Here is a 22,603-nt window from a genome sequence, read left to right on the forward strand (position 1 = left end):
TTCCGTCTCTGCACTGCCGCAAGCAGGGCAGACAGAGTCTGCCAGCCATTTATTGTACAAAAGAAGGGCTCTGAGCTACGGACACAGTCAGTCAGGAAATTGCAAACGCCACGGCAGCTGTACGCTGTGCAGTCTGCTATCTTTCAAATACAGCCGCCTTTCATCTAGCAGTTCTTGCCGGATACTGGTCCTATTATTGGTAGGTTACCTTCTATCACCCTTGTACTGTCCTGAGGATGTTATATCGTGTGCTTCAGATAACTGTGCCCTAAACCTCGAAACCGTGTGCCACAGAAAACGTTGCTGATGTTGTATACAGTAGTAGTAGGGTCAAGTTCGTTCTGAGACACTTTTGATATAAAACTGACATGCTAAATAATTAAACTGATCAATTAAACCATGTCTCCCACCTCCCATTAACCTACTGTTATGCTAATTTATTTACAACCCCTTGGGGGTTGATTTATGACCCCCCTGAGGATAATCCATTCTTTTGAGAATATCAACCCCTCACCCTCAGCCTCCTCCTTCCCCATCCGTCTGGGAAAAGGGACACATTTTTTGTCACCCCTTCCCAGTTCAGTTCTGAGCCTTTTTCCTACTCTCATGGGAAACCTCCCAGCTGTTCCCTGCCATCCCCTCCCCTCCCCCGACTCAGCCCACCCAACCCTCACCTGGAAACTGGCGGAAAAAGACTGAATCTGTGCTACAGAGGAAGGATGTCGCAGTGCAAATTTCAAATCAGCGTCAATAATAATAAATTATTTAATTCAGTTTGCATATTTTTTTATTTAATCAGTTTGCAAGAGTCAGGACTCCCCCCAGATGGGAAATAACTCAATTGGAGTATCTCCACCCTTAAGATATCACCTCACATCCTATTGGTGGATACTGATATATTTAGGTCAAGAACCTCACTGCATTGATCCCACACTCCCTCGGTTCCATGGAAATACTGAGGCAATTTCATTTTGGAAGATGCAGGTCTTGTAAAATACATTGGAAAGAAGTAATTAAATATGTAAATAGATCGCTTTTTTCTGATTGTGCAAGGAATACCTTCATAAAATCGATGTCAACGTAAAAAACACACTACAAGTATTTACACTGTAACAGACCACACTAAACATATCTGACAAAAAAACTCCCAATCGCATCTTTGTGCGCAATGTGTCACACCACATGTTTCAGAGTATTGGCAGCCCTCTGGAGCACTGAACTGGGTGGTGCCAGTCATCTGCCGAAGAATGCATGATGCCGGATGTCAGCTTCCTTTGAAATTTGATACCAGGCTCAAATACACACCTTCCATACCAAATCAGTGGAAGCAATGCGCCATGTGCTCGCCTGCTGAGCAGATACTGACTGAGTTAGTTCATAATACCGCTAGGAGAAGAGACTGAGAAGAAACCTCCCCACCCCTCCTTCCTCAATACCCCTCCTCCCCTCGCCGCTCGTCCCTCCAGTTACTTCCTGTCAGACAAAGCATCAGGTGGTGGCAACTCTTTAATATTGATAATTGAGAAACTGCTGTTGAAACACATGCTCTCTCTCTCTCTCTTTCTCTCTCCTGCCCCCCCCCCCCCCCCCACTATCTCTCAAGTGCTTACTTGTTGACTGTCACATGCACCAGAAAATAACATTAACCATTCTTCTGTTCTAAACAAAGTAGCTCGTAGTCAGTAAGTCCCCAACCTTCCCCTAAATGCTGGGCTGTGGATGTCGTGGAAATTTCTGTGTGGGATAGTTTTCCCTTGCTTCCTATTGCCATATTTGGTGGGAAACTTTGGAACAATCCAGGATTTGTTCCTGCAGTCACCCAGTTTAAGAAGCCTACTCTTCTCCCTTCTGGATTTTCCTTGACTCCCACTTATGGATACTGGCACAGTTATGTCGTTTGGCGGACGCAACCGAAAATGGTACTGTGAATTTCAAATTTCAGCTCAATTGTACTATATGTTTAAACAGTCTGCAGGAGACAGAGGAGGAGTTTGCCTAGTGTGTGCTCCCAGTACCACTATCAGAAACAATAAATTGGTGAATAGGGAGTTTGACGTCGCTATTGGAAGCAGTGCCGTGCAAAATAATTGCAGTAATCTCCGATTTCGGAGAAAATTGATGCTATCTTGGTTATCTAATTCCTAACCTCCTACAGGTCTGGTAAGTGTATGTTTTAAAGCACTATAGAACCCTCAAATTGGTCCTGTCCGCTACTCTGGGAAGAAGGAGGGGTAAGGGTCTATGACATGATAGGATAGAACCAACAATAAATCCAATGTTAGACAGAGTCCACTGGAATGCACTAAGAGGCACTCAAGGCCACACACAGTAGCGGTCACCCCATGGATAGGGCACTTGTAAACACATGCACTTAAATCAAGGTCCATTCTATAGTAGTATAGTTGTCACTGGTAGATGTCGGAGATCACGGGAAATTCCGTAGGCACACTTGCACCACCGCCACTCATTGGCTACATGGTGTGGAATAATCGTCCAGCACAAACACTCGCCATATTGAATCTTCTCAGATTTTCACCGAAAAATCGGAGATTATTCACAACACACGCGATCTCGAATGCTGTTCAACACATACTATTAGTTCACTATTCACCCTCCCAGAGGGTGACATGGATAGGTCAACTGTACCCTCATACCTCACCTGACTGGTTCAGAAGGCTCAGCGGCGGCTCGAGCACTAAGCCAGAAATGTCCACTTATTCCGGCCACTGGCTACCTGTGCCTGTACACCAAATGGAGTCATTCTAGGAGACCAGCCTCATATATCTCAGTATAATTACAATTAAATATTACAATCGCTCTATAAGTACTGCGGAGCCACAGGTACGGCACAAGTTACAGGAAAAACAGTCTTGTTTGCACAAGATAGGTTTATTCAATCTTCACATGTGACTTGTTTCGCCTGTTCTAGGCATAATCAGACAATCTGGGAAAATTACAAATTGGTGTAAGTATAAATCGCTATTAACGACAATAATGAATGAATAAATAAAAAATAACAGAAGAAGACAAACGACGATTGGACTACGGAGCACAGGGCTAAATGCGTGTTTCAGGGGGTGGTGCGGGGTATAAATATCAACTCATGGAATGTTGTACCATGACTGAGCTTAATGAATAAAGACTCTTGCTAATTGTGACCGAAGCGTCGAACGTCTTTAGAAGTCCAACAGAACCAGGAGGTAACAGCCAGACTGTCACAGTCGATGCTTCATTACATCACTTATAAAATTCTTCTTATCCTATCTGAGGCGTCATAAGTTGTTAAAAGTCGCAGAGAACTGGGAGGAAACAGCCAAATAGCCACTGTCAATGCTTCTTTGTGTATCTAGAAGCGACACGAGAAAAGGTAATGACAATAAGAAAAAGAAAGCTACTAAAGCGTGCAAAGTTGAACCAGAAAACTGACTGTAACGATGATAATTTACCCGTGAAGAAACCGCCCCTTGAACACAAATACGGTCTGTTTACAACACTTTGAGTGTTGCTAATGGCTTCGTTTCTTCATATTTTACTGAAAATTTTTTATCTGCTGTTCTGTTATTAGTAGTGCCAAATCATTTGCCAAAGGTGTATTAGCCTAGCCATTATAAGAGTGTAGCTTGCACTCGTGAGCTTTTCTGCTCAATGAATTTGCCTATTTGCCTAAGTCAGGTTCCCCTTGCCGGCCTTAGTAGTTTTGGTTTTCCTATTGTCATTACCGCTTTTTGTGTTACTTCCAGATGATATAAAGAAGCATTGACAGTAGCTATCTGGCTGTTCCCTCCCAGTTCTTCGGAACTTTTAATCACGTGTGACGCCTCAGATACAGGTAGGAAGAATTTTATCGGTGACGTAATGAAGCATCGACTGTGGCTGTCTGGCTGTTACCTCCTGGTTCTTTTGGACTATTATTACGTTCGACGTCTCGGTCACGATTAGCAATAGTTTTTATTCGGTAAGCTCAGTCATGATGCAGTATTTTACGAGTTGATATTTAAACCCCTCATCACCCCCTGAAACAAAATGTGGGTCTGTGTTCCGTAGTCCAATGGATGTTTGTCTTCCTGTGTTAATTTTAGTTTATTCATTCATTATTGTCTTTAATAGCAATTTATACTTATACGAGTTCCTAATCTCCGCAGATTGTTTGATGATGCCAAGAACAGACAAAACGCGTCACAGATCAAGTTTAAATTAATCTAACTTGTGCAGACAAGACTGTTTTTTTCTGTATCTAATTAAATATTACGATTCCATTATTAACCTGGTGACATTCGAAATGCGTGAAGTATCGGATACCTTCTCTTGACGAAGTGGCTCTGTAAGTACCAATTTCCCACGGATATTTATGTTTTCCACGTAAAAATAGGAAAATCTACATCTGCTTTACAACTTGACATAGTCTGTTCTCTTCTCACTGACATCATTTTCTTTACACATGTTGGAACATTGACCACGGTAAGCTTACATTCCAACACATATACATTTCAGACAAGTAGTGCAGTTACCGTTTATATGTGTACGGCATCCGAAAAAATTATGGTTTGTCAACACTGACACCGGCTACGTGTTTCGATTCTCCTCAGTTCTAGGAAATTATTTGACATTTAGATCTTCCATACAATCATATTCGAGAACAGACAGCAGATGTTTCCAATCAGCACCTCACAAAGGTGCTGCATCCCGCCAAGGCTCTCTGCAACAAATGTTGTAAAGCACAGGGTCTGGCACTGTGTGATAATCAACGGCACTCCCATGGACGAAAAGGTTGGAAAGACGTCACTAGTATGGGTTGTTGTACTCAAGTAAATATTGCAGTCGATAGTACGACAGAGAACATGTGATGGAGCCGATGAGAGGACACCCTGCGTATCCATGATGTTACAGGTGTATTGCTTGTCCTGTTTGTACACTGTAGCAGATCCAGTTGAACCTGGTGTGCAAGTGTTCAAAAAATGAATTTATCACCACTTACGGTCTGATATACTCGTCAGTGTGTTGAAATGACAGTTCCCCATGTCAAATGTATCCTTTCCTTACGGCTAGACGTACGTAATTTTTACACGAATAGTAGTCTAATCACTTGCGGCAAATGTCTGGTGATATGTTGGAACACTAACCACAGTAACATCACGCTCCAACAGCATAACGTCCCCGACAAGTAGCGCGGTTAACATTTATAGATGTATAGAATACGAAAGATTATGGTATGTCTATGCTCACACCATCTGGGTATCGTTCCGCACGGCATACCATAGCTTCCTAGCAGCGAAACCTTCCGCCACATCCTAGCTATCACATATTTGTTGAGAAGTAAAAGGCGTAATTACAATTAAAAATAAATTTCACTTACGTTCTTGCCCGACAGAGGGCTCGTGCCAAAGCAGGAAGAACTGACACACTTAATATGGAAAGAGTAAGTTAGAAAAGTCCAGCTAACTTCTTCGAGAACATCGCCTTAGTCCTTCCCCCCCTCCCCCCCTGCAGAGGTCTCATCACCACGAGATGTCTCGAATTCATCACTTTCAAGAAATGCGTTAACATATAGGTCTTCTAGCCAATCAGAACCGAGCGAGGTGGCGCAGTGGTTAGCACACTGGACTCGCATTCGGGAGGACGACGGTTCAATCCCGTCTCCGGCCATCCTGATTTAGGTTTTCCGTGATTTCCCTAAATCGCTTCAGGCAAATGCCGGGATGGTTCCTTTGAAAGGGCACGGCCGATTTCCTTCCCCATCCTTCCCTTACCCTGAGCTTGCGCTCCGTCTCTAATGACCACGTTGTCGACGGGACGTTAAACAGCCAATCAAAAACTAAAACAGACTGTGGGTATTCTGCTCTTGGGATGTCGAAAATAAATTGATTGGTTTGGATCCCGAGAAAAAATCTGGATGATGACTCTCTATGCATCTCGCAACTCTGCATCTGTCTTTAACCAACCTTCCCTACAACATCCTCTCTCACCTAATTTGGAACTGACCAGTTGTAGGAGGGCACTATACCTGCTACATTCGACGTTTCGTGAAGGATCAAAACGAGCTGTGTTCCATGTAATTAATTCACTTCGATTTTTGCTTTCGTAAAAAGTATAACATGTGTTGCAAATTTGTACAACCGATCGACGTTAGTGATATTGACAGGTATCTTCATTGCAATACCGTAACTGCCGTTCTGCAGCTAACGGTTGCAAGTAGATAGCGCTCTAGGTCTCACACAGAACACGCAACTGTATCCGAGTCGAATGCAGGTTATATCACACAAATGATACAGCCCAAGAGAAGAGCGGAAGAAATGGTTCAATGTGCTATAAATGACCTGCTACAACATCCCCCTCTCTCTAGAATACACAGTAAGTCTAGCATTAGATCATACCTCGTTAGAACCTCTCTCAATCGATTACTCCATCCATCTTCTATCATCGTTTAACGCAGGTCCATTTCAGTTTAGAGGCAGATGGTTTTCTTTTGTATGAAAGCATCCAAGATAGCAATTAACTTGCATGTGTTCCTATTACCTCAGAAGACATACAGCAGAATGTTGTTAAAAACCATGTCACAACTGTTCTGTAAGGTATTTACTAACTGACACTGCATGGTTATGGTTGGTAGAGAGCACAGAAAAAACATTATAAATACTGTTTGTCAGAGTTTAAAACACGTAAATAGTACTGCACAGAGTCAAACACGTGATCCATTCCCTAGTTCTATATCCTAGCCCCAAGCTGATAACACAATGCTCTGGATGTGAGGTTTACTATAGTCACATGTCCAGAAACGGTAGAGTTCAAAACACTCTAACAGTCTAACACAGTGTCAAACACACGATTCATTCTGCAGTTGTAAACTGCAGTCCCAAACCTGGTAATACAATAACACTCTTCCTTTAATGACACTGAGCCTTGCTGCAAGGTCGATATCTCGCGTCCGACTCGCAAGTATGTCTCTGGTGTTGCGGTGTGAAGATATCTTTGGTTTTGATTCGCGACAGCAGGCTGGGACAACCCGCAGAGAGAGATTTCTGGTGGTGGCAGTTGAAACATGTCTCTGGCGGTGTCTTTTGGCAACGGGACGCTCGTTATGGAAGAATCGTGTTTGGAGTTCGCCGGGGGAGTAAGGATAAAAAGTGTAAACACTCCAAGAAGGACGTTCCTGCACCAGGGACGCCCCGTGACCAGAAGACGTGCGGCCTGTGGCAACTTCCGTTTTCCACAGCTCGCTAGATTATCCGTAGGACGAAGACTTGCTGCTTCTGAACTTATTAAGAGTGGGTGAGCGCCGTAATTATCCTCGCTATACACATATAAACGATAATTGCACTGTTTGTCTGAAATGTATATGTTCTGGAGTGTAACGTTACTGAAGTCAGTGTTCTGAGATGTTCAAAGAAAAGGATGGAAGTGAAGGTAGTCATAGGGGTATGAAAAATTTTACATTTACAGTCATAAGGGGATATAGATTTACGTGGGGAAAATGGTATTTCCAGAGCCACTGTCGTCATGAGGAGGTATTTCCGATACTTCGCTCATTGACAAATGTTACCAGACTGGTGCTGCAATGGTAATACTTAATTATAATTACACTGATTAATATGTGCTTGGTTTCCCAGGACGCCTCCGTTTGTGTCCAGGCATGTGGTAGAAGTAGCCAGTGACCTAAACAAATTGACATTTCTGGCGTAAGGATACAGGGTACTTGTATATGGTGGAAAAATCGAAATTTTTTTATGACGTTATTAAATTCTATGTTCGATCCTGATTACATATATATATATATATATATATATATATATATATATATATATATATAATAGGGTTTCAGATGAAAAATGATCTATATATACCAAATTTTAAAGCTGTGGTCATGTATTCCGCAATGCCCCCTTTATTTCTGTTACAGAAACCAGTATTATTTCCAAAAGAACTGTGAACTATCTGTTTCAGCAATTATTCGTATGATACATTGTATATGTTGGTAACAGTGCAGGTTTCTAGTGTCTGTAAACGATTATCTTTGCTAGTATTTACTGTTGTTTCGCTGAAGCAGTTTGTTCAAGTGTTACTGAACGTTTATTGCCCAAGTGCTGCATATACTCGTGGAAGTACATATCCTTCAGTGTGCAATAAATACGAACTATACCACGTATCAAGAAATTCTATAAAAGGAAATTCCGTGGTAACCAGTTCACAAACAAAGCAAGCCACACTGTTGAAAGTAATTTATGTATCAGTTCTTCAGGGAAGAAACTCCCACATGGCACGCACCTCCTGGTGATCAAATTTTTGTGTTAACAATGACGCTGTTTGTAGTGGATTTGTTGTTGTTGATGTGGGCATCTTATCTTCTTTGATAAAGGAAGTGGCAAAATGTAAACAATGTGATGGTGTAGGCTGTCTGGAAATAACTGAACAATAAAGTAGCAGAAAGGGTTAAGCATCAAAATTAGTTGTTCTGTGTAGATCCTGCAATAAATCTACCTCGAAAATGATGTGAATTTGAAGTTAGCGTTCGAAGTGCGTGCAATACGAAAAGGAAAAATGGCTGCTCAAACGTTTTGTGGTTTGATGGACCTTCCTCCTCCTGCTCCCAGTAGGTTCAGCAAGCACATAAAAATTTTTTTAGGTGCCTTGGCGATTGTGTCCAAAGCATCTATGAAACGTGTAGTAGAATGTAAATATTGGTGGAACCAGAGACATTGTTGTTGCACTTGATGGGCACGGCAACGTTGAGGACATCATTCCTTGAATGGTGTTGTAAGCCTACTTCTCTGGAGAATGAAACAATTGGTGACGTCGAGTGCTTATCTAAGTACTGCTACACCTACCATGGTAACAATGAAGGATGTATTGAACATCAGTGTTCTAAGAATTATGATGGTTACAGTGGAGATATGGAGTGTGATGGAGCTCTAAAAATATTTCAGAGGTCGGTGCCCGTTTATAACGTTAGATATACGAAGTACCTAGGCGATGGGAACGCTAAGGCTTTCTATAAAATTAATGAGTTCAATATTTATGGTGATACCTTGGTAACAATACCGGAGTGTTGTGGACATTTGCAAAAGAGGATGGGTGCTACATTGAGGTAACTACAAAGAGAAATGAAAGGAAAGTTGCTATCTGATGGAAAATCTCTGTCTGGCCGATGCAGATTGACAGAAACTGAAATAGACCTTCTTCAGAGTTATTATGGACTGGCCATAAGACGAGCTGCATTTCTGAATGATGTTACAGCAATGACAAAAGCTGTATGGGCCACCTAATTTCATAAGTTGTTTACAGATATGACCACCCTGTTCAAGGACTTTGCCCTAAAGGAACAAAAAGCAAAAGAAAGTGGTCATATATACCATCATAACCATTCTCTTCCTGAGCCTGTTATGAATGAAACAAAACCAATTTTTAGAGACCCGAGTGACCCTGTTTTGCTTAGTAAATGTCTTCATAGGAGCACTCGGAATACAAATGAAAGTTTCAACCATTGAATATGGGAAAGATAATCCAAGAAGGTTTTTGTAGGACTAATTACATTAAAATTTGGTGTACTAGATGCAGTGATATGTTTCAGTGATGGAGTGATAGGAAGGTTGGAAGCCCTGAGAAATTTATGCATAAAACTTGGCTCTAATATGGAAGATCAATTGCTTACGTGTGACAGACAATGGGTGCATGAAGCTGAAAGAGGAAGTGGAGGAGGGGAGGGCTGGTGGATATCCCAGGGGAGCAGAAAAGACACTCAGAACTGAACTGGGGAGGAGTGACAAAGAAAAATGTACCTTTTACCCTAGTAGTGGGGGAGAGGGATGGAGGGAGGCAGGGGTGGGGAGATGGAGGGTTGGGAATTCACAGAAGGACAGATTACACTCAGGTGGTCATAAATCAACTCCCACGGTGTCATAAATCAATTAGCATAACAATATGTTAAGCAGAGGGTGAAGGAGTGGTTTAATTGATCAATTTAATTAATTAGAATATCAATTTTATACCAAATGTGACCCCGAACGAACTTTATCCCGCTATTTACAATGTGCAATATGTTTCTGACGTCAGGGTTGCAATTCAACGTGTAAACAGCATTTCTGTGGCGTTACGACTGTGAACATTAACCAGAGATCACACCCTTTGCACATCGAAAGTACAAGGAAGAAAGACACTGCGGACCTACTGTGTTGTTTTTCTCTATCTGTGAACACGTTTGTACTCTAAACACTGTACAGCTTTTTGTCATGTGGATAACAAAGTTCCAGCTTATGCGTTAATCTAGAAAGCTATTTACAATGCTTTCTTATCTTTTCCATTTTCCTCTTTTTCCGGTTGTGCTTAATTGCAAATAAAAAGTAACTTTTCCTTACATCGCTGAGTGCGACTTTGTTAATGTTTTAGCCCTTATGAATAATGTTAGTTGCTAGTGAAACTCATAACATTCGGTATAGTTAAATTAACCGAGTCGGGAACAACCTAACATAAAAAATACACTTTCTTGTTTGTTGCCAGAGAAATATGCTTTTTATGGGCTCAGATTTGAACTACACGCAGCGAAACACACGTGCTGTTGCTAGGAAAGAAAGAATAGCTTACGGTTTGAATCCCAGCTGTGACTGGGCCAGCTGAATGTTCCAATGATGGCTATCGGATATTTTCGAATCGCTGTTTAGAGGCTCTAACGTGCGATTACCATGGCTTTCTGTGCGTTGAAGAGAGCGATTAAGTGCACCAGGGGATTTGCCGTCGGATAATCTGAGATTTACAAACTTTTACAGTATATAAACTAGGGAATAAAAGTAAATATGCAGTTCCTGGCATATAATTCGTCACAGATAATTCATTCGGTGGTCTCTGACGCCGATAATTTTCAAGTTTCTGTACATTCTATGTTGTTAGCCGTTTATTCTCTCATTTACTGGACCGACAGAAGTGTTGCTGTGATTCAGTGAACACGAATTCCACAGTTATACTGTATTTGGCTTCCAGTAGTTTTGTAATCTATTCGACGGGAATTGTGGGATGTCTTCTTCACAGACTAGCTGAGTTAGCACTCTGTCTCTTACTACATATACATGAGCTCCCAAATCCAGTCTTCCATAGACCAGTTTAACAACATCACCTCTGTCTGATTACGTAAACGATTCCGGAAATACTGGTTCAGCTACCAGATTTCAGCTCCATGTGAATGCTCTACAGCATCTGAGTTGTCAGCTTTTTACAATGTTGCTCATTGTGGAAGAGGACTTTTCGTGAGGAATAAAAGACAAGCAGAAATGCTGGACTGACAAGGAAGTTATTAATTTCTGTTATAGGATAGCTAAAGAGGACGACATTCTGTCTGTGCTAGATGGAAACTGATACATAAATACTGATACATTTGCTTATTTCGCAAAAATGTAACTGCTTGAAGACAAGCCACTATCTGATATATCTTCTAATCTGTAAACTGCTACCTCTACTCTCTTTTACTGGCAAAGGTCTTCGTATACATTCAGTGGCTGACGTTACATGTCCAACTGTTCTGTGCACAAGGATAGGAATGTCTTAACTCACTCATAATTTTATTAGCAGCTAAATCTAAAATGATGCAATGAACTTGCAACAGTTGCTAATGCTCTGGCTATTTAAATCATGACCCTATACTGCACCTAGCGCTAGTTATACTCTACTTTATCACTGCATCTGCTGTATCTACCCTTGCCCACATCTTCCCGGTCCTGTGCTATTGAGTCAATGCTTCAGTAACTTCTGTTTTTGCTGTTAAAAATCAAAAGATTGTGTCTAATTGTATCCAGTTCGTAATATTTCAGCTTTTTCCAAAACTATTCTGTCTCGCACCACATCACTTGTGATGTTTCCTAAAACTTGGAACATATAAATCACAATATCGTAATGCAACCAAAGGATGTTATCATAAAAAGTGCCTTTTCTTTAGCTGCAGTATTTCTCATGCTACTGGGCTTCATTTTAGTCACGGTATTGCCTTAGACACATCTACATGGTCAAAGTAAAATTATTAACTACAGAAATGAAAGTTGTATAAAGACAAATGGATCTATCAGAACCGTGTTTATGATTCTTGTTGGAGATTTCTAAGATGCTGATGCTGTTACTGGTCTCCTTCTCAACTATGAATTTAACGTTTTTGTGCATGCTGCTCAGATTTTTCGATAATGTGTCAATTTCCTCATTATGCCATCAAATAAGTAATTTATCATTTACACACTTTTACAACAAGTGATTTTTTTGTTGATATGGTTGTCAGCTTGGAAAAATGTTTGGTCTAAGTGGTTTACGTACATATTTGCTAACATTCTGGCTGCCCATTGCCAGCCCACCTTTCTGTGTTTAGATTTCGTTATTCAAACTGAAGTAACTGTGTGATAGTACTAATATACATAGCTCAATGAGTTAACAGCTGTCTACCATGCTCAGTTTGTTATGTTTATATGGTTTTTTCTGACTATATTCATGATGTCCTCTGTAGGGATACTGTTATAGAAGTTTAATATGGCAACATCTTACAGTTTCTTTTTAGATCCACTAAGATTGCATGTAATGTTGCAAGATTAAATTCAAGAAAAAGCAATGCATTAGCCTTTAAAACCAATAAAATTATCACAAACATCTAAAACACTACAATCCACATAAGAACAGAGTGTCTCCACACTTCTTTTAACATTAACTCTCTAATAGTCAAAGCTGTTAACGGTAATTCTGTAGTCGTAATGTATATCAATATGGAATTTGTCAATAGTAATAACACAGTTTCCTCTCAACTAAATGGGAAGTGTATGACTGAATTTCTATAAGCCATACTGATTTCGACTCAGGCCACATTCTAAAATCCATAAGCAAAATTGTTCCATTAGGCACACTGTAAATTCTAGAAAAAGCTCTTCATGTAGATTAAATAACAAACTGCTAGTTCCTCTTAACTCCCAATACACTTTAGAAAACAGTTTTTCCATTAAGAACACATGCAAACTGATTGACAGAATTAAAAATGTCCACGTTCTACCAACAGCCAAATTTGGATTGCTTGGTGTGATATCCCTCAATACCACTAGAGTGCACTATAAATATAATGAGGAACAGACTATTGACTCATAAGAAAGTAAGCATGGCACAGATCAATAAACTCAGTGAGTCACTTAAATTGATATGGCCATAGAATTACCACAGCTTTAAAACAAAATCGACAAACAGTAAGATAGGTTAGCAATAGACAGCTGTCTATCGAGAATGTTCGCTAATATTTACATGAGCCAGTTAGAGCAAATATTTTTCAAAACCAACAGTCACATCAACAACAAAATCATCTACTATGAAAGATGATAGAATTATTCTTTTTGATGGCATCAAACAGCAAATTAATACATTAAGGAGAAATCTAAGCAGCATGCACAAATACATAAATTCACTGTTGATCATGAGACCAATAACAGTATCAACTTCTGAGACATAAAAATCTGCAATAAATATTATTTTGATTTTTATAAAAAAAAATCAACATTCACTTATGTGTGCATCAACAGGTCATCTTGCCACCCAAATCAGCAAACAGTGAACATTTTAGGTCCACATTGCATCACTTACACACTATCCTACTTGAACCAATTGAACAACCTAAAGAATTCAGCACAATTAAAACTATGGATTAGAACATTGGATACAGTCCTCTATTGATAGATAAACTATCACAAAAATAAAAAAGACACAAGAAGGCTTCACACCAGGCATCCAATGGCTAACAACAAAGACAGTAGAAAGCAGCAGAGAATATGTTACACTACTTTCTTTCTTAGGCAGTATATCACACAAAATAAGTACTGTAATTAAAAATACAAACACAATATCAGAGATATACAAACCCACTTGCCAAAGTGGACACTCCTACTGTATAGAACAAACGGGGAGAAGTTTTAAGATTCAGTTCAAAGATCATCTAAGTGCCATACATTCGAACATCATACCAAAATTCATGTTTGCAATGCACACAACTCTCAACAGACACAGGGGAAAAAGCAATAAAAGCAATGAAGACTACACTCAGATATTGCACCACACTGAGAAAGGTAGCCTCATGAATCTATTCAAAGAGATACAAACGTATGTACATAAAAGCAAATCACCACATTATCTCCTCAGTAAACCTACTGAGTTAGCCAAAGAAGCATTTGCCAAAATTTCGTTCCACAGCCTTCCACTTTGAATCATAAATATACATTTCTTCCTTTGACAATAACTATTCGCAGATATGAACTAAACATGATGTACTACAATAAAATATAACAGTACATTTAATTACACGTTAGTACAAATTTAAATTAATTTAAAATTTCAACCAGCTATCACATGCTGATGTAATGTCTGTTGTCATAATATTTATTTTTGTACAATTGTTTCTCATCAATTATTTGGATTCCTTTTGTATATCACAATATTTACATATTATTTCAACAACATTGTCGAAAAAAACCGGTTTCTGACGTTTCGATTCTCACGGAGTCTGTTACAGGCTGTTCATGTTCTCAATCGTGATACATCATAACGGGGAAACCACAAGTTTCTGGATCTATGTTTATTATGACTGTTTATTTGTTTGCCGGACAGTGTGGCCAAGCGGTTCCAGGCGCTTCAGTCTGGAACCGCGCGAACGCTACGGTCGCAGGTTCGAATCCTGCCTCGGGCATGGATGTGTGTGATGTCCTTAGGTTAGTTAGGTTTAAGTAGTTCTGAGTTCTATGGGACTGATGACCTCAGATGGTAAGTCCCATAGTGCTCAGAGCCTATTTTGTTTATTTGTTTCATTGTCCTCTACTCGTTCCCTTCGTTTGTTCCTGTAATAGTCAAACACCTTGTATACATCCACGCTCCCCTTGTCACAGAACAAGAAAAATACTACAGTGTGTGCCTGTGTGTATGTGTGTGTGTGTGTGTGTGTGTGTGTGTGTGTGTGTGTGTGTGTGTGTGTCACATTATTGGGCATATGTCTTTGTGAGAGGTAGGTGAAATGGTTTAAAAATGTGGGTTCCAGGAGTGGTAAATGAGTGAACTCACTCTCAGCAGAAAACTTTCACAGTTTTATTTAACACAAACAGCTCACATACGGCACAGCTAGTAATTTGAACACATTTGATTATTCAGTTAAGCACTTATAAATGATGAATAAAGTGTCTACAATACTTGAAATACGCTCATAAATTATGAATAAAACTTCTACAATGCATGAAATATTATTAATATAAAAAAGACACCAATGAAAAGATTTGAGATCGTAGCACACAAGCAAATATTTGAAAGCACCACTAATTAAAGTGTCAAATTTATGTAAAAACTATTTAAATCCATGTTTAATATCATAATTGTCTGTAAGTGCCAATGGTTCAGAAGCCGCTATTAACAAGCTGGTTTGCAGGCACTAATCAAAAGTATTAACACTTAATACAGACAGAATTGCAATCACACGTGTTGAATTAAAACTCATAATATACCTCCAAAACCGCCGATCATAAACCGACGAAGGGCGTCAAGGCTCCCCTCTAGCATTTGGTACACGTCCCTGCCGGCAAATAGGACAATTAACTTTTAGAAGTCTAAAATAGAACAACATTGTTACTATCATACAATAACATCTAAAAAGCAATTACATAAATTTTAAGAGAATTTGTCAGTTTACACCTCTGTCATACTTTGACAGCATAAATGTGTTTATCGAATCAGTGTAGTGGTACACAGTTAAATACACGGTCCCTTGGCCCAGATGCTCACATTTAATCTGAGTGTCCATTGAGGCAGCTTAACACCTTCCAGGCGGTGCAATAGTTACAGATAAATCTAAATCACCAGAACACACTCAAGTTACTACTCGCGCCCCATTTGGAATTTATTTACTAAGATGGTATCTGTTCTTTCGGAGATATCCGAAAGAACAGATACCATCGGTGACCAAGCAGCTTGTTAGAATGAAATTACAATGAAATGAACATCCTTAGCTGCTTACAGGCGTTGACATACGTCAACGGGGAGAGATGAAAATGTGTGCCCCGACCGGGATTCGAACCCGGGATCTCCTGCTTACACGGCAGACGCTCTATCCATCTGAGTCACCGAGGACACAGAGGACAGCGCGACTGCAGTCTGTGTCCTCGGTGGCTCAGATGGATAGAGCGTCTGCCATGTAAGCAGGAGATCCCGGGATCGAGTCCCAGTCGGGGCACACATTTTCATCTGCCACCGTTGACGTATGTCAACGCCTGTAAGCAGCTAATGGTGTTCATTTCATTGTAATTTAGAACACATACATGATTGGGCAGCAGAGTTCTCACGAGCACTACGAACATTGGTGCCCAACCAGGGTCATTTTCACTCGCCTTGAGTCAACTAAGTAGTATAACAGACGGGACCTAGCCATTAACCTCCGTTGTATTATGACAGTAACTGCGACAGTGGTCCCGCAGCAGGTACGTAGCAGTGACATAGTTCCGTGTCGGAATTCCACACGGAAATGTTCCCAACCAGCAACGGAAATGGCGCAAAGGAACCTACGACTTAACAAGTTGCCGCGAATCTCGCAGCCACCTACAAACAGGAAAACTTGATGCCCTCCCAATTTAGCATTCGCCACTCCTGGACAACCTTCACAATCTGTCGCAGCGTACAAATGAAGCTTCAAGTTGAAGCACGACCTCTAGCTTACCCGAAAACATCGACAAGAACGTATCAATATGCATATGTGATAGGCGGCACGAACTGTCAGCGGTTATCGCACACCAGGCCTTTGCTAACCTCCACACACTGTCAGGTCTGCAGGCAGCACATACGTAGAAGTGCCGGTGCAACGAGAAGGCAGCCGACGGCGCTCTTATCACTATTCGCTTCGCAGCGTGGTGTCTTCTGGGGGCATTTACCGTTTATGGTGAGATTAACCGTAGCTATAATTACTGTAGTTATTAAAAATTGTTTAACGAATAAATAGATAGCAAAATTTCCATTTGGACTAGTCAGCATCCTATCTTCTACAGTTCAAAAACATACATTTTCGCCCTGGAAGGAAAGAGAGCAATACTAAACCTAGGGAAATAGTGTTAATTAATTTGGTCAGTGACTCAAGTATTTTCTGATTATGAAGACTATCATATGACAGACGGGTGCTACGATTAATCAAGGAAAACCCCCAGTTGGGAAACGGGGCCAAAATTAGTTGGTTACTGTCGAATTGCAATTTACAATTTCTTCATTGATTACTTCAACCATTAAAACTCATTTCTTTATCACTTGACCAGGAATAGATCCAAAAAAGCTAGTAGGCATGAGTGCCTTTTCAAAACAATTTACTTTAATAAAGCATTTAATATCAAAATTAAAACTTTCTATGTAATTAAACAAAAAATACCAATTGCATACAATTTCGCTACCGAACATCTAGGGAGCCAACTTCTTTGGCACAACAAGATATTAAATTAAAAGGGCTCGCTAACATGGAGGCAGAACTAGCATTTTCAAAGGATGCCAAGTAGATTAAAACACTCAAAGTAAAGATACAGTCATTCACCTTTTACAATAACTAACTATTTTAAAGCCACATAATTTTAAAATCCCCACCAATGAAAGGCAAACTTAACCTTTTTAAACAGTGGCCAAAAACAAGCAGAGTAAAATACAACCATTTAACATTTTACAATAACTAACAACTTTAATACCATGTCCTGCCACCAAAATGTCCTGGGATAGAAATAATTAACCCACCGGGTGTAAGGGCGGCCACAATTGTCTCCCGCAGGATGCTCAGGCTAGAAGCGGACCAACAGACCCACAACGCCTCACATTCAGCAATCACATCGACCTCACGCGAGGCCAGGGGAGGAGGAGAAATCAAATCAGGAACCATAACCCCTGCCCAAAAATACACTTTCTCCCAGGCAGTACTAATAAGTAGCCAAAAGATCACGGTCTATAATTACACTGGTGACAGGGACAGGAAACCCGAACTCAGGAGGCCACAAGGCAGAAAAGACGCTGGTTGCACAAACCAAAATTCTTCAATTATCATCTAAACCTTTAACCAACTTAACTTGCAGTTTATCAGAGAAACAGCAGGTGAACTCCGATGCAAAGGCTCCTCACACCCGACCGTGTACACGTCGCCAGCGTACCCAACTGGGCACAGTCACGCAGCCACGCGCTCTGTCACCGGAGCCCTCGTCTTCTCTGCACCCACGGCTGCGAAATACCACTCCTCAGGTTAGGCGAGTTACTAGTCCATAATTTCCGCCTCCAGACGGAAAATTTAAAGACATCCGTTGCCGGTCCCACCAAGTAGTGACTCGGAACCACAGCCGTGGCCCCCGGGTGCTCACAGCAAGAGCTTACAGCCTTGTCCAGTCAACTCGTCCCACTCGTCTCGCACCGCCAGGATAGACCACGCGGCTTCTCGGAACAACAGCCAACTCCACACCGCCACGCCACGCCGCGGTCTCATCGTGCGACATTCTCTAATTCCCGATTTTAAAAACCGACCGACCGACTCGTCACCGCTAGGCAACCAACCGGCCATCCCCCCAAAGATCTCATTCCCTTACACAAGGCTAACAGGAAGCAACGACTCGAAGATCGGTAAGACCAGACACGCCGCCAGAGGGGAATCTCAATAGAATCGTACGGAGCATAACGATAAATATGAAAGAATCAGTTAACGATGGAAGGACTAAGAACAATCTTTACAGCGCGATATATGTTGAGAGCCGACACACGGCTCAATGACAGTAAATGGAACCGGACAACATGGCTTACAATTTTAAGGATAACTGATTACAAAAAGACAGTTGTTAACATAAGTGTATATATGTCAGAACGATTTTTGTCCTTAGACCACTTGATGTTTATCTTTCTTTTATCCCCTGATGTACGAACTACACAATAGCAACATTGCTGTAACTGCATTTGAAAAATTGCAAGAAAATATCAGGGTCCTCTTTCAGTCTAGGCCACTGAATAGCGAATTCAGGGTTCTTCAGTTACTGGACACTTTCAGTTTAGACCACTGAATAATAAACTCTCTGTTCTTCATTTATTTGACATATACACTGATGTACTCGTATTTTAGGTAGTGTAATCAATCACGTGCGGAAATTTAAAACTTTAATAGTTGGTGCTCTTAACTGTAAAAATACGACGTACAACAGTTTCTGTAAAAAATTATTTCTCTACTTTGAACAGGAAGAAAAGTAGTTCACAGATCAATAGAGACAGTAATCGTATCTCGTGTCTGGAAGTATTTGTCGTAAAAAGACTGTCCTTCTTTTGGATTATAACAATGTCCTGTGAAGATACTTTCACTACATTTACTCAACGAAGTGGTGTAATAGATTTTACAACGTAGCAGAAAGAAAAATGTTTTCAACGTTTCGTGACAACGTAATCCAGGCATAAAAAGAACCGTTGAATGTAAGGTTCTGAAACATGAACGAACTGCAAACATTACACCACGAACGTCAGGAGTTTTTGACATCTTGGGTGAGTGCAGAACAGACAGCCTAAGGTAGTAATATCCTTTGGCCTGATAGATCAACCGATCCCTCTTCCCGTGAATTTTATGTGTATGTCAGGTGTTACCTGTACGTCTCTGTCAGCCGACATATGGATCGACAGCCTGTCATGTCCGCTACCAGTAACTCCGCCGGCGGGCGGTAAGAGGTGCAACTGGACCTGGTTGCTGCCCTCAAACTGAAAATAAAACCGACCACGGGCAGTTGCAAGATACTAGAATTATGCTCTGCTAAAGTCTCTACCCCGCTTATACCGTAAATCTTGACCTGGCTCTTTACTGGATTTCAGCTTAACTACGCTCTGGATTACAGTGCTACGTATTACTCGCGTATTTATTTAAACCTGGACGATCTGGATTATTCTCTTTGTGTGTTTCACAGTTCACGACGACCAGGCACGGACTGGAATTGTGAATTATCAAGTTATTAAAACGCATCAACATTTTCAGTCTAATAAAGTGAGAGTGAGGACAACAGACTAAATTCAGAGGCCATGAATCCGTAATTCATGAAATGGTGACAACAGCTAACACTTACCAGACACAACAAAAATAACGAAAGCAACAGCTGAAATTTTAAATGCAACAGCACTCACAACAGAAAGAACAACGAAAGCAGGAAATGCACCTTCAATTACAACTACAATCACGTCAAGACCAAACGTTATCCACCACAATTTCCCCTATTCATCCAGAATACGAAGATTCTGACTCATCTAGGGATGTCTGTAGCTTTAGTTTCAGACGAGTAGCTTAACTGAATCTGATGACCAAGGTGCTTTTCTGCTATCTACTAACTTCCAAACACAGTGTCTTCTACAAAAAATTCATTCCTTTCAATAAACCAGAGTGCTTAGATTTGTGAAATCCATAGCTTGCTCTCTAAACATTGTGAGCAGCAATTATTATATAAGATGATCTTCACTCACTATCTAAACATTCTGCGTGGTGTCTGTTTGTTCTATATCGTGTCCCCCTACCACTTTCGCGCAACGACGCCCTGAGCGTGTTTTTTAGGGAATTGACTAATTTGAACCTGGGACCTGTCGCTGGTAAGGAGACGTCAGACACACATGACATGTAGAATTCAGAAGAGTTCAGTGAGACTAGCGATGATATAACCAAATACTTAATGATTTCAGCGTCAGCTCCACTGCACTCCCTGTAAAAGAATCTTAATACTAACTAAATTCAGTGGAAGGGGTTCAAGGCTTTCCTATTTTTAGTTAGCTGGTAAAATAACGTCGAAAAAGCAGTTAAGTTTACCATTGAAAATTTTATTCTACTCACAAAACATAGTTTATAAACTGCACTATTGATAAAAGGAAATGTTTTAATACAGGATGGTAAAAACCAACTACATTCAGCAAAAATGTGAACGAATATTCCCTGAATGGGTCTCCAAGTTCTACAATGGATCGAAGGATGACCTATGCCATATCACATCTATAATCTAGGTTTTAAATTAAGTTTCACAAAAGAGAAAACTATCAAAATGGTCTATAGTGACCCTCGGTTATCTTTAATTACTTATCTAACTTGTAGTAAATTACAGTGGCTAATGTGGCTTCTCAATAACTATATAACAGAAAAATCATCGCGTTTCAGATTTTAACTTACGTAGCAAATGTGAATACCATGAGCTTCAATTGACGATCGACACTAGTATTACGTAAAAAGGGGATGTAACAGATAAGAATTCTGCAGTTCTGAGTGAAGCCTTATGCGCTCAAAAATGAGGCATCGCGTGCGTTCATTACCTTGTCGGTGTTCGTCAGGGGGAGGCGAGGAGCACAGCTCCGCTCACCTCACCGTCTCCGAAGCAACTCTCTTCTAACTTCTCCTTACTACAATTTACCGAAGTTGGTTTAAAAAAAAACTATCTGGCTGTGTTTTCATCTGACCAATCAGGGTCTCAATGTTAACCTTAAGCTCCGCCTACAAAAATTCTGTCTATCCAATGAGAAACGTTATACTTTTTGTGGTGGGGCAATGTTTTTAAAGTTTGCAACGTAACAGACGCGAAAAAGTCTCGCGCTAAAACTTGCAACTGGTGTGGTCCTTTTAGCGTTATCGTAAGATCTATACTGTTCTTCTGGAGGGCTCTCTCTTTTAACATGGGCTGGGAGGGGAGGGGGGGGGGTGGTCCTAACGTAACAGAGACGCGAAAAAGTCTCACGCTAAAACTTGCGGGTGGTGTAGCCCCTTTTGTGTTATCGTAAGATCTATAATGTTCTTCTGGAGGGCTCTAGCTTTTAACATGGGCTGGGGGGTGGTCCTACAGAGACGCGAAAAAGTCTCACGCTAAAAACTTGCGGGTGGTGTGGTCCTAGCAGTTAGCTGGCGACGTGGGTGTCCGTCCGTCCCTTATCGTAGGGCCTTCCAGCTTGACACGGTTCTGCTCTCGGCTTCTGTTCTCGTTTCTCCCCTCGGAACTGCGTCTGTCTCACGGTGGGAAGGTATGACATGCATTTAGGCATTCTTGTGTTAGTCTGTGGTATTCCATTTGCTCACTCGTTTCTCATATTACTTTGGTTAATTTAATATCACGATTTATTCGGAGCTATGTGACATACTCCTGGATTTGCTTATCATGTCAGGGTTTTCATGGAAGGTGTTGGATTTGCCTGACACCTTACAACTATACACCCAATTTTTACACATAACTTCACCATGTTTATGGTGTGCACATAATAACGTAGCTGGCAGTTAACTAAAGTTGATTGGTTGGCTGGTTTGGGGAAAGGAACCTAACAGCAAGGTCATCAGTTCCAACGGATTAGGGAAGGACGGAGTAGGAAGTCGGCCGTGGCCTTTCAAAGGAACCATCTCGGCATTTGCCTGAAATGATTTAGGGAAATCACAAAAAACCTAAATCAGGGTGTCTGGGCGCGGGTTTGAACCATCGTCGTCCCGAATGCGAGTCCAGTGTGCTAACCACTGGGCCACCTCATCAACATTGTTGGGGGAGGGGGGGGGGAGAGGGCAAGTGGGGCTTATAACCTCTTAGCTCCAATACGTGCAGAGATATGGGGGAAAATATATATTTTTTTCTTCAGCGCTTGCTTTATAAGC

This window comes from Schistocerca americana, chromosome 1 (genome assembly GCF_021461395.2).
Source record: "Schistocerca americana isolate TAMUIC-IGC-003095 chromosome 1, iqSchAmer2.1, whole genome shotgun sequence".
NCBI lineage: Eukaryota > Metazoa > Arthropoda > Insecta > Orthoptera > Acrididae > Schistocerca > Schistocerca americana.